The following is a 13,460-nucleotide window of genomic DNA, read 5'->3' as shown; positions in this document are numbered from 1 at the left end:
CTAGTCCACTAGGACCGTGCTGTGTAAACTCTTTGTCATTTGGGGCCCTGTGCATCTGCTGTTCTGGAATGTTCTTTCTCCCTATGTTGGTGCAGTTGCCTCATTCTCATCATTACGGTTTTTGTCATACATTCACTCTTCAGAAAGCCCTTTCCAGGCCACTCTAGGACACAGCCCTTCTCCCTAGATGTCAATCAGATGGTCCTCCTTTTTTTTCTGAAGAAAATAATTTATTAAATTTAAACCAGGGAATTGACATGCAAGTAGCAATATGACTACATGATTTAAAAAAGAAAAAAAAAAGGCAGAAGGAAGGAGGTGCCCTGCTGAATTAGGCTATTAAGTGGCAGTGAGCAGAATCAGCTGGTGACTCCATCCCATTACCCTGTTTTACTTTTTTCAGCTGTTTCGCTATCTACAATTATATACATTATACCTGCAAATATGTCTGGTTTTGGTCTTTTCTCCATGCTCCTGTCAGCTCTGCCTTGTTGCTGTTTAGTCACTGTCGTGTCTGACTCTCTTTACCACTATCTCTGTCAGAATTCCAGCGAGACATCAATGATGGCACACTCGAACTGAGTCACATGAGAACAGTCTCTTAGAAGAACCATTTAGAAAGATGAGGGCGATGAGGGAGAGTGCGATCCCCTAGGGCTCATGACGGCAGGACAGTCAGAGTGCTCGACAGAACTCTGAGAAGGTAATGGAATGGAGAGGGCTGAGCCCCAGGGCAACCTGGCAGGGGGTGGGTCCACCGGCACTCCCCTTCTTCCAGCCTCCTGCCAGTGGGAAGTTGGAGGGCAAGGGTGTTGATGCCATGCACAAGGTCTGTTTCCGGGGTCACAGAGCAGGGTGGGGAAGATCAGAGTGGGCCTCTGAAGACGCAAAGAGGTGTGACACAGTAACTGTAACACAGTCAGGGGCCTTGCTGTGTTCAAGATGGTGCTTGGCACCAGGGCCCACCACATTTCACATTCACCAGGGCCCAGCGAGCAGCATTTACCTAGAGTTGAGCGACATGGCAGCCCTGCCTGGCAGCAGGATCTCCGAGAAGGAGACATGGAATGAGTCCATGATTCCCCCATGGGTTTGGCTCCAGGTTCTGGGGACTGATTAGGGAACATTTACTCCCTCCGTCACAGGGAAAGAGTCACTGCATCATGGGCTTCCTGAACACTGACCAACATCTTGGCCATGGCTCTGTAAGATGGAGAGAGAGAATTCCTGTGACTGGTAGGCTCCTACGTTCTGTGCCAAGGACATTTCTGAAGTTGAAGAACAATCTCTATTTATGTGCAGCATGGAGAAACGGGAGGTTGTTTTGCATTGTGTTGGGAGGCAGAGAGGAGTCAGGTAGCAAGCTGGCAACGTTCCTGATTTTTCATGGAGTGTAGAGCTCTCTGGGCATGGTGGGGGGAGGAACAGAATCATCCATCTACCAGATTAGCGGCTGAATGGGGATGAAGCCGAGTCATTACACACTGCTGCCATCAACCTTTAGCAAGGTGGAGAGCTGCTATTGTGACACGTAGGGAGCAGGTAAATGAGTTTTTAATCAGAAATCCCCCTCGAGTGCCTACTAGTTGGAATGTGGCAAGAATTCACAACAAAGTGAAGACAGAGTTTACCTTTAACATAACATGCAGCCAAAGGAACTGTAGGTACACGATGGAGAACCAATTACAAGAGACACGTTCCATCATGAAGGGTGGAGTGGGAGATGCTTGTCAAAAGGGTTTGAACATTAAGCTAATGATGGGATGAAAATTGCTGCCAAAATAGATTTCCCCATTTCCGCAGTGTAGGACAGATTGAAAGAGGAGGCGACCTGGGATGGCTGTGGAAATAGAGAAGCAGGGGCAGACACGACAGACTGCCAGGGTCTGCAACGCCCTCATCCTGCTTATGCCTGCATATGTGTCCTTCCATAAACACAATGAAGGTGCAAACAGCTGTGAGCTCTGTGCTGCTGCCTTTACCTGGTACATTCAGTTTCCCAACACATCCTTCTGTTTGATCCATCCTATGTTATTTGCATGAAATAATGTTGCCATTGCTTTTAGTTGCTTTGCCTTAACTTTGTTACAAAAAAAGAATCACAGATGCATGTTAATTTCGGGTAGGAATTCTGCCTCCCCCATGGGGGAAGCTGCTGCCGGCTTGTTGACTGATGACACACTGATCCACCAAAAAAAAGAGAATAAAAGAAGGAAGTGCATGTCCTCTGGGGACAATAACTTCAAACTTATAATGCTGGAACTTGTTCTTTCTTGCCCTAAATCATACTGAGGCATCAGCTGATAATAGATTAAGAAATTTACTTGCTACATGAAATTAGCATTTGATCAGGTGGATCCTTATTTATTCAATATTTATGGAGCCCTTACCATGTGCTAGACTCTGTGCTAGGCATGGGCGGTATACCAAGATAGTTAAGACATAGCAGATACCCCTGCCAAGGAGCTCACAGTCTAGGGGGTGAGGGGCAGGGGGTACAGGATGTGGGCGCCTGAGCACTGCTGCAGTGGGGAGAACACAGGGTGTTGTAGATCTAATGGGAGAGGCTGCTGACCACGACTGGGGCTGAGGGTGGTCAGAGTGTCTTCCAGGTCCACGCTCCACCCTGCTCTGTGCCCTGCTGCTAGCTGGTAGGGACTGCATCAAGAGGCCCCCAAGCCTGCTGTGTTCAGTTAGATTTGGTCAATGAGGACCCAAAGCAAAAGATGAGCAGAAAGGGGGAGAGAGAGTCTGGGGTGCTAGTTCTCTCTAGGATTCCTCCTCTCAGGATCATTGCAGTCTGAGTCTGTATCTACTCCTGACAGGTAGCCCTTGACACACAACTCTTTCCTTGGGGCTCTAGAAACCTTCCCTTCTCTGGCTCTTTCTAGCCTCCGGGATGGTGACAGTACTACTAGTCATGGGGTGCTGTTCCAACAATTTTTGGTTTCCTTATACCCTGCTCACTCCTTTATAATTAGTCCCTTTACTCAGTCAGTTCAGTTCAGTCACTCAGTCGTGTCCGACTCTTTGCGACCCCATGAATCACAGCATGCCAGGCCTCCCTGTCCATCACCAACTCCTGGAAGTTGGTGAAGTCCTGGAGTTCACTCAAACTCACGTCCATCGAGTCGGTGATGCCATCCAGCCATCTCACCTTCTGTCGTCCCCTTTTGCTCCTGCCACCAGTCCCTCCCAGCATCAGAGTCTTTTCCAGTGAGTCAACTCCTCTCATGAGGTGGCCAAAGTACTGGAGTTTCAGCTTTAGCATCATTCCTTCCAAAGAACACACAGGGCTGATCTTTAGAATGGACTGGTTGGATCTCCTTGCAGTCCAAGGGACTCTCAAGAGTCTTCTCCAACACCACAGTTCAAAAGCATCAATTCTTCGGCGCTCAGCTTTCTTCACAATCCAACTCTCACATCCATACATGACTACTAGAAAAACCATAGCCTTGACTAGATGGACCTTTGTTGGCAAAGTAATGTCTCTGCTTTTGAATATGCTATCTAGGTTGGTCATAACTTTCCTTCCAAGGAGTAAGCGTCTTTTAATTTCATGGCTGCAATAACCATCTGCAGTGATTTTGGAGCCCCCAAAAATAAAGTCTGACACTGTTTCCACTGTTTCCCCATCTATTTCCCATGAAGTGATGGGACTAGATGCCATGATCTTCGTTTTCTGAATGTTGAGCTTTAAGCCAACTTTTTCACGCTCCTCTTTCACTTTCTTTTTTTTTTTTTCCTCTTTCACTTTCATCAAGAGGCTTTTGAGTTCCATTTCACTTTCTGCCATAAGGGTGGTATCGTCTGCATGTCTGAGGTTATTGATATTTCTCCCGGCAATCTTGATTCCAGCTTGTGCTTCTTCCAGCCCAGCGTTTCTTATGATGTACTCTGCATATAAGTTAAATAAGCAGGGTGACAATATACAGCCTTGACATACTCCTTTTCCTATTTGGAACCAGTCTGTTGTTCCATGTCCAGTTCTAACTGTTGCTTCCTGACCTGCATATAGGTTTCTCAAGAGGTAGGTCAGGTGGTCTGGTATTCCCATCTCTTGAAGAATTTTCCACAGTTTATTGTGATCCACACAGTCAAAGGCTTTGGCATACTCAATAAAGCAGAAATAGGTGTTTTTCTGGAACTCTCTTGCTTTTTCCATGATCCAGTGGATCTTGGCAATTTGATCTCTGGTTCCTCTGCCTTTTTTAAATCCAGCTTGAACATCTGAAAGTTCATGGTTCATGTATTGCTGAAGCCTGGCTTGGAGAATTTTGAGCATTACTTTACTAGTGTGAGAGATGAGTACAATTGTGTGGTAGTTTGAGCATTCTTTGGCATTGCCTTTCTTTGGGATTGGAATGAAAACTGACCTTTTCCAGTCCTGTGGCCACTGCTGAGTTTTCCAAATTTGCTGGCATATTGAGTGCAGCACTTTCACAGCATCATCTTTCAGGATTTGAAATAGCTCCACTGGAATTCCATCACCTCCACTAGCTTTGTTCATAGTGATGCTTTCTAAGGCTAACTGGACTTCACATTCTAGGATGTCTGACTCTAGGTGAGTGATCACACCATCGTGATTATCTGGGTCATGAAGATCTTTTTTGTACAGTTCTTCTGTGTATTCTTGCCACCTCTTCTTAATATCTTCTGCTTCTGTTAGGTCCATACCATTTCTGTCCTTTATCGAGCCCATCTTTGCATGAAATGTTCCCTTGGTATCTCTAATTTTCTTGAAGAGATCTCTAGTCTTTCCATTCTGTTGTTTTCCTTTATTTCTTTGCATTGATCGCTGAGGAAGGCTTTCTTATCTCTTCTTGCTATTCTTTGGAACTCTGCATTCAGATGCTTATATCTTTCCTTTTCTCCTTTGCTTTTCACTTCTCTTCTTTTCACAGCTATTTGTAAGGCCTCCCCAGACAGCCATTTTGCTTTTTTGCATTTCTTTTCCATGGGGATGGTCTTGATCCCTGTCTCCTGTACAATGTCACGGACCTCCATCCATAGTTCATCAGGCAGTCTGTCTATCAGATCTAGGCCCTTAAATCTATTTCTCACTTCAACTGTATTATCATAAGTGATTTGATTTAGGTCATACCTGTATGGTCTAGTGGTTTTCCCTACTTTCTTCAATTTAAGTCTGAATTTGGCAATAAGGAGTTCATGATCTGAGCCACAGTCAGCTCCCGGTCTTGTTTTTGTTGAATGTATAGAGCTTCTCCATCTTTGGCTGCAAAGAATATAATCAGTCTGATTTCGGTGTTGACCATCTGGTGATGTCCGTGTGTAGAGTCTTCTCTTGTGTTGTTGGAAGAGGGTGTTTGCTATGACCAGTGCGTTCTCTTGGCAAAACTCTATTAGCCTTTGCCCTGATTCAATCTGTCCTCCAAGGCCAAATTTGCCTGTTACTCCAGGTGTTTCTTGACTTCCTACTTTTGCATTCCAGTCCCCTATAATGAAATGGACATCTTCTTTGGGTGTTAGTTCTAAAAGGTCTTACAGGTCTTCATAGAACCGTTCAACTTCATCTTCAGCGTTACTGGTTGGGGCATAGACTTGGATTACTGTGATATTGAATGGTTTGCCTTCGAAACTAATTCTCTCTAATTGCTCAGTGATAACATGGCGTCTCCCTCCTACTAGATCCTGACAGTTATGGCACGTTTGGAGGGAGAAGTGATGCATGAGTTAGGTGGCAATGGGAAGTAGAATAATTGGGATGAAGAGGGGAGAAAGGTCCAGTCAGAAGCAACAAGCAGCCAGTGCAAAGACATGGAGGAAAGTGAAATCAAAGTGTTCCAGAAGCCAGGGAATGATCCCTGCATTCTTTTTCCTTCATCCCAGCATCTACTTGGACACCAGGTCCAAGTTCCTCACCATCTCTCCAACCTGCCCACTTGTCTCCATCTGCTCTACTTTCCTGATTTCTTGCCTCCATTACTGTATCAGCTTTGCGATCATTCTCATATCCTTGCCAACAACTCTCCCCATAGCCTTTAGGTTAAATGCAAATTCCTGGGCAGGGACCCCAGCCCTCCTGCAAGGATCTGGGCCCTACCTATTTGTCACCTGCAATTGCAAAATATGGTTTTAAATCTTTTTTTTTTTTAGATGGAGGGGAGAAGGTCCCAGGAACGCAAAAATACCTAATGGCCAGGAAAATCATCTGTCCCTATTTCTCTCATCATCCTACTCTTATTCTGGGTGGAAAATGTGCTTCAAAACTCGTTTAAGCAGCTATTATAAGATGGATACAGTGCCATGCAGATTGTAATCTAAAGAAGAGGGAGAGAGGCTCTTTGAACTCAGGGGGGAAATCGAGAAGCATGGAAGAAAAAGAGTAAAGAGATGGAATAATCAGTGAGAAGTACTGTTCCCTCAAAAAACTGATGACGTGGGTGAGTGGGAATTTCCTAACACATGATCCCAGCGTGCTGAACTCTGCGTGTCTGCAGGAAAGTGACACAGCATTGTGGCACCAGATCTAGTTTCCAAGGCAGGAGGCTGAAGCTAAAAATAAATAAATAAATAAATATTCAGTTGATAAGACATAAAGCAGTAAAGATATGACTTTCCCTCTAGATACATTTGTATCATGTCAGAGTTAATCTTGATTTTGCTGAGACTCCTAATATATAAGCTCAAAAGAGAAACAGTAACAACATGTAAAATGTAAAGTCATCAGTGAGTATCCAGATACAATTTCAACCACTTGGGCAAACAAGAAAATAGAAAGAAATGATCAGAACACTTCTATAAGTGTTCTGTCAACTCCAGGATGAAGTGCTAGCTATAGCTTATCTCTAGGGGGTGGAATTATAAGTTATTTTATCTTTGTTTTGCTTGCCTCTCTATTTTCTTCTGTTCTCACAATGAATACCTGCAAATTTTGTCTCTAAAAATCAATACAATTTTTCAAACCCAATTATACAAATTATAATGTCACACATTGAGGAATTCTTTTAAGAGAATAGAAATATATGATGTTGTTTATGAAACTGAAAAATTGAAATAAGCTCACCATTCATCAATACAGGACTGATTAAATATTATATTTTAGTGTACCCTCAAATGATCACTAAAAATTATTACTGAGATCTATATTTATTGATGTGGCAGATATTTACAATCCATTGTTAAAAATAACGTATAAAAATGTATGAAAGGAGTAAGTATGACATAATTTCCTTTTTCAAAAAAATTTAAAATGCCCTTTTAAAGACGGGTAGGAATATATATTAAAATATCAGCAGTAGTTGGAGTATTAGAAATACAAGTAATTATTTCTTCTCTATATCTTTTTTACGAGTGTATAATTGCTTTACAATGTTGTATCAGTTTCTGCTGTACAACAACACGAATCAGCCATATGTATACATATATCCCTACCCTCTTGACCCTCTGTCCCCTCCACCATCCCACCGCTCTAGGTCATCACAGAGCACTGAGCTGCTGCTCTGCGTTATATAGCAGCTTCCCGCTAGCTATCATATGGTAGTATATATATGTCAATGTTACCTTCTCACTTTGTCCTACCCTCTCCTTCCGCACCACACCGTGTCCGCGAGTCCATTCTCTTCATTTCTGTCTCTATTCCTGCCCTGAAAATAGGTTCATCAGTACCGTCTTTCTAGATTCCACATATATGTGTTAATATATATTTATTTTTCTCTTTCTCACTTACTTCACCCTGGATGACAGACCCTGGGCTTAAACTTAATTATTTTATTCTTTACTCTTTTCTAACTAGAAAAAAAAAAAAAATCTAGTACTTCTACTTTTAAAATTAGAGTACAAGAAGATAGTCAGATGTGCATCGGACAAAAAGTTTTAAGAAACATTCTCCTGAAACAACACTTCTCTCATTGAAATCCAGTGTGATTTTTGAAAGGAGAACCCCCCTCCAAAAAAAAAAAAAAGCCTACTGCCACAGATTTGACATCTCCAAGGTTTAACAAACCATTTCCTCATTAAACCTGCTTCCCCTCCCTGCTTCATTGATTGTAACCATTCTTTTTTTTTTTTAACTTAGTTTATTTATTTATTTATTTGGGTGCACCGGGTCTTAGTTGTGGCATGTGGGATCTAGTTCCCTGATCAGGGATCAAACCTGGGCCCCATGTACTGGGGCCACAGAGTCTTAGCCATTGGATCACTAGGGAAGTATTGTAACTATTCTTGAGCTCAGAAATTTAGTTGCTTGCTTCCCAAACCAATGGGATGCAATGGCTACAAAAGATTCATGGCAAAAATAAGGGTATGTTTGCTAATCCATCAGTCATGTTTGACTCTTTGTGACCCCCATGGACTGTAGTCTATGGATTCTTTACTGTCTGAGCCACCCAAGAAGCCACCAGGGAAGAAGGGCATGTTTAGGATGGGCTAAAGGGAAAGGTTGGGCTTCCCAGGTGGCTCAGTGGTAAAGAATCTACCTGCCAATACAGGAATCCTAGGAGTCACGGGTTTGATCCCTGAGTCAGGAAGATCCCCTGGAGAAGGAAATGGCAACACACTCCAGTATTGTTGTCTGGAAAATCTTGTGGACAGAGAAGCCTGGCAGGCTAGAGTCAACAGGATGGCAAAAGAGTCAGACATAATTCAGCAACTAAACAACAAAAACAGAGGGAAAAGCATGTTCCGCAGGAGGAAGGGCATGGACCAAGGCTGAGTTGAAATATGCACATGATCTTTGGAAAATAGTGTTGAGAAGTTAGTGAATGAGTGGGGAGTTGGTGAGGGGAATGGTGGGAAGTATGATAAAGTGGTCAGATAGAAGGGTCTTGTATATCAGACTGAGGGGGTCTTCAGTTTATCCAGGTGATGACACCATTAAGTTTCTGAGCAGCAGAAAGATGGGAGGTAATTGGAATTTTAGAAAGACTCATCTGAGGGCTGAAAGCAAAATGATGGATTTTGCTGCTGTTCATATTCTGGGATGAAAAGCCTCTGGATTAAGACAGAAAGCAATTAGAGAGGAAAGAGTGACAAATGAGAGACTTTCTGTATTGGTCAGCGTTCTCCAGAACATAACCAGTAGAGGGTAGGGTGGGTGGATAGATGAGTGGATGGATATAGACAGATAGATGATAGATTTATTGTAAAGCATTGGCTCATATAGTTATGGAGGCTGAGAAGTCCCGAGATCGGCAAGCTGGAGACCCAGGAGAGCAGATGGAGTGAGTTCCAGTCTGAAGGCCATAGGAATCAGGACGCAGGAAGAGCCGATGTCTCAGCTCAGGTTCAAAGGCAGAAAAAGAGCAATGTCCCAGCTCAGAGACAGTTGGGCAGGAGGAATTTCTACTCACTCCCTTGAGGGCTGGTTTTTCAGTTCTGTTCAGACTTTTCACTGAAGGAATGCAGCCCATCACAACTGGGCAGGGTGATTGATCCATCATTCTACCCATTCAAATGTTAATCTCATCCAAAACACCCTCACAGACACCTTCGAATAATGTCTGGGCCACAGGATGCCCAGAAAAGTTGACACATAAAAGTTGACCGCACTTTCCAAAGGAAAAGCAATATAGTGTTTGTTTTTTGGAGGTCCGCCTGCAAGGAGTATGCCTGCAGGCTTGTTTCACCTCGAGGAGACACACCCCATGGCCTCTCAAACATAAGCCAGACACTCCTTCCATCCCACAAGAGCAATGGCTGTGAAGTCGTCCCCTGAGCCACTGGTCAGGTCTCACAGCGCTGATTGTTGTGTTTGCCTTCTGCATGATTTATTTATTTATTTATTTTTTTAATTTATTTTTAAACTTTACAATATTGTATTGGTTCTGCCATATATCGAAATGAATCCGCCACAGGCATACACGTGTTCCCCATCCTGAACCCTCCTCCCTCCTTCCTCCCCATACCATCCCTCTGGGTCGTCCCAGTGCACCAGCCCCAAGCATCCAGTATCGTGCATCGAACCTGGACTGGCGACTCATTTCATATATGATATTATACATATTTCAATGCCATTCTCCCAAATCATCTCACCCTCTCCCTCTCCCACAGAGTCCAAAAGACTGTTCTATACATCAGTGTCTCTTTTGCTGTCTTGTATACAGGATTATTGTTACCATCTTTCTAAATTCCATATATATGCGTTAGTATACTGTATTGGTGTTTTTCTTTCTGGCTTACTTCACTCTGTATAATAGGCTCCAGTTTCATCCACCTCATTAGAACTGATTCAAATGTATTCTTTTTAATGGCTGAGTAATACTCCATTGTGTATATGTACCACTGCTTTCTTATCCATTCATCTGCTGATGGACATCTAGGTTGCCTCCATGTCCTGGCTATTATAAACAGTGCTGCGATGAACATTGGGGTACACGTGTCTCTTTCAATTCTGGTTTCCTCAGTGTGTATGCCCAGCAGTGGGATTGCTGGATCATAAGGCAGTTCTATTTCCAGTTTTTTAAGGAATCTCCACACTGTTCTCCATAGTGGCTGTACTAGTTTGCATTCCCACCAACAGTGTAAGAGGGTTCCCTTTTCTCCACAACCTCTCCAGCATTTATTACTTGTAGAATTTTGGATCGCAGCCATTCTAACTGGCGTGAAATGGTACCTCATAGTGGTTTTGATTTGCATTTCTCTGATAATGAGTGATGTTGAGCATCTTTTCATGTGTTTGTTAGCCATCTGTATGCCTTCTTTGGAGAAATGTGTATTTAGTTCTTTGGCCCATTTTTTGATTTGGGTCATTTATTTTTCTGGAGTTGAGCTGTAGGAGTTGCTTGTATATTTTTGAGATTAGTTGTTTGTCCGTTGCTTCATTTGCTATTATTTTCTCCCATTCTGAAGGCTGTCTTTTCACCTTGCTTATAGTTTCCTTTGTTGTGCCTTCTGGATGATTTAAAGATAAGGAAGACCGAGGCCAGAAACATTTAAATTACTTGCTAAAAGTCTCCCAGCTATTAAGTGGCAAAGCCTGGACCAGGGTGGGAAATAACCTCTTGATCACCTACAGTGGATAGGGCAATAGGCCAGCTCCTCATTATACTTTATTTTGGTTAATCCTCACAGTAACCCTGTATGCTATTATTATCCCCATTTTACAGATGAAGAAACTGAGGCTTATAAAGATTAGAAATTTCACCCAAAGTAGGCAGTGAGACTCAGGTTTGGAACTCACATCTCTTTGACTTTAAAGCCCTATGCTGTGATTTCCTGGTATATGACAGGTCGCATGAGAACAGAGGGAAAAAGTTAAAGGTGACCGGGGCAAAGAGCCAGTGTAGCCCAAATGATGGGAGTGAATGAGCCAAGAAATTCTGATTCCCTCAGCAGTGTCTATATTTCACCGCTCAGGCCTACGGTTTGGCCCAGATCTCTCTCAGCAAGTTTCCTCGTCCATCCCCCCAACAGGCCTGTGTTCAAATCCTTGGTGCTGCTCAGAACCACAGAAGGGCTGGAACTTTTTGATCACACCAAAGAGGAACGTTTGCGTCAGCAAACTGAAAGCAGAAGTCCCAACTGTCAGAGATGCTTACACTTTGTACACCGCCTATTCCTTAAAAACTAAGCAGACCTAACTCACCGGCTGTCTGACTAATTAGCAGAATGTTCTTTAGGCAGACAGAACTCAGAAGCCTCCAACAAAATAGTGAGTTCAGCTCTTTGGAATGGCATTTTTCTTTTTCTTTTTTCCTTCTCTCTTACAGGAAAGAAGGTCTGAGTGGAATGCTTCGTGGCCAACTTTCACCAGGGTCTTAAATATAATTTCTTCAAGGTGCTGAGATGAGTGGATGAAGAAAAAGAGAAGAACTAGAAGCTCCCTTGGGAGTTCTTTTCATCTTTTCTGCTGATTTCTGCCCTGTGTTGCAGGGAAGGTACGAGAAACTAAGAATCAATAGGATTTGCTGGCACCATATTGCTCAGGTGTACACTGAAATTAGACATCTGTTCCATCCCTCACCTGCATTTACCTAGTTTCCTGGAGCTTCCATTTATAATGCTAGGCTCTAGCTGCCCCGAAATAAGAAAATCAAAAAGAAACACACAGCTAGCATATATATGACATAAAAATGAATCTGACCAACCATCAGGAAAGGTATTCTGTCCCTTTCCTATACACTATACACAGGCTATGTGTACATTACCCACACTGGTCTACACTTTTCCCAAAAACTCTGAACTGAAGACTCTCTGTGACCCCCAAGAAGCAGTGTTTTATTTTCCTGAATCATACCGTTGAATTGGCACTTATATCAAACAGGCACAAGGAGAAGGCTTCTCTGAGACTAGAGGACAGAGAATTGTTATAAGTGCACCTTTCTCTCTCAGATGATTTGCCTAGTCCCTGAGGCTAGGGGACCAGGCCCTGAGCCTGTTAAAGCCCCCACAGAGAGTCCAGTTTATGGTAGGTCTCCAGAGGACAGGTTAGAAGTCAGAACCCTAGAGAGAGAGCAGGTCGAGGAGATGGCTAGGATGAGAACAGAGACAGAAAAGCCAAACGTGGAGGAACATTTAAAGCCTGAGAACAGGCTGCTTCTGCAGTCCCCGTGATAATGCTGACTTGGATCTGATTTTGTCACGGAGTTCCAGTAAGGCGGGAACAAAGCCCAAAGCGGTGTCAGGTGGCTGCAGCAGGGACACAAGGCCACAGCCGGCTGGCAGCTAATGAACTGGCCGGAGCGAAACCAGAGAGGGTTCAAAGACAGTGGAGAGTGGCACCTGCCAAGCCCTGCCAAGGACTGATACGCCTGGGAAACAATGAGTGAAGCTTCAGCAATTAGCAGCAGTCCTCGGCCCTGGGTGCTGGGTGGCACTGATCTATGACACAGCCTCTCTGTCCTGGCAGGCTTCGAGAGGGCAGAAAAGACATTCTCCTTTCCACAGGGATTTCCATAGTTACGATGGTTGTCTCAGCTGCTATTTTTGGAAACAGTCTGTCACAGGTTAGCTATGAGCGCTCCTTTATGATGTTGTTCTTTTGTGGTTGACACCCTACCTTGTAAAAGACACTTTTCTTTTCTTGGCTTCAAGAAGTGACCTGTCTAGCTATTACTATTACTCCATGTTCGTGGTCATGATTGTAAAGTAGGGTATACATATTTAATGCATAGGTAAGCAAGAAGCCAGGGTCACTAATCTTCATTTTGAAGAGTACCATGCTCGTTGCAAAAACCATGCAGCAGTTTATAGAATGTTTAGTGCTAAGGCAGCTGCAGTATTTCCTGCCAGGGTGCCAGGGTGCCAGGGTGCCAGTGAGTTTGGAGATGGAGGAGAAGGCTGGAAACTGCATCTGCATGGCTCTTTTCACAGTATTGAGCAGACCTCAGTTCTCTACATCAAAGAGTGAGTGGGGACTTTAGTCCTAACTAGGATCCCCACCCCCCACCCCCAGCCCTCCTGCTTAGCTTAAGCCTTCATTTCATCCTGACTTGCAATCTTTTCCCACCCATCCCAGGCAAAATCTTGTTGGGTTTAGCATTTTAGTCTCAAATCAACTT

General features: G+C 43.6%; 1 long non-coding RNA gene across 24 annotated transcripts in view; it reads left to right on the top strand.

Annotated features, from left to right (window-relative positions):
• LOC147379297 (uncharacterized) overlaps positions 1-13,460 on the top strand; it is a 119,825-nt gene that overhangs the window by 71,556 nt on the left and 34,809 nt on the right. For 13 of the 24 annotated variants that reach the window (XR_015159799.1, XR_015159856.1, XR_015159869.1 and 10 more), the window contains one exon: positions 11,670-13,020. The exons of 4 other annotated variants lie outside the window; for them this stretch is intronic. This is a non-coding gene — a long non-coding RNA (uncharacterized LOC147379297). Of the gene's footprint in view, positions 1-6,117; positions 6,367-11,669; positions 13,021-13,460 lie in introns of those variants that run through there. 7 more of the 24 variants (XR_015159806.1, XR_015159893.1, XR_015159997.1 and 4 more) reach the window with 2 other exon arrangements.

This window comes from Bos grunniens, chromosome 1, assembly GCF_055505025.1.
Source record: "Bos grunniens cultivar Pamir isolate PY7600 chromosome 1, Bosgru_T2T1.0, whole genome shotgun sequence".
Classification (NCBI taxonomy): domain Eukaryota; kingdom Metazoa; phylum Chordata; class Mammalia; order Artiodactyla; family Bovidae; genus Bos; species Bos grunniens.
This window is presented reverse-complemented; position numbering and strand designations above follow the sequence as displayed.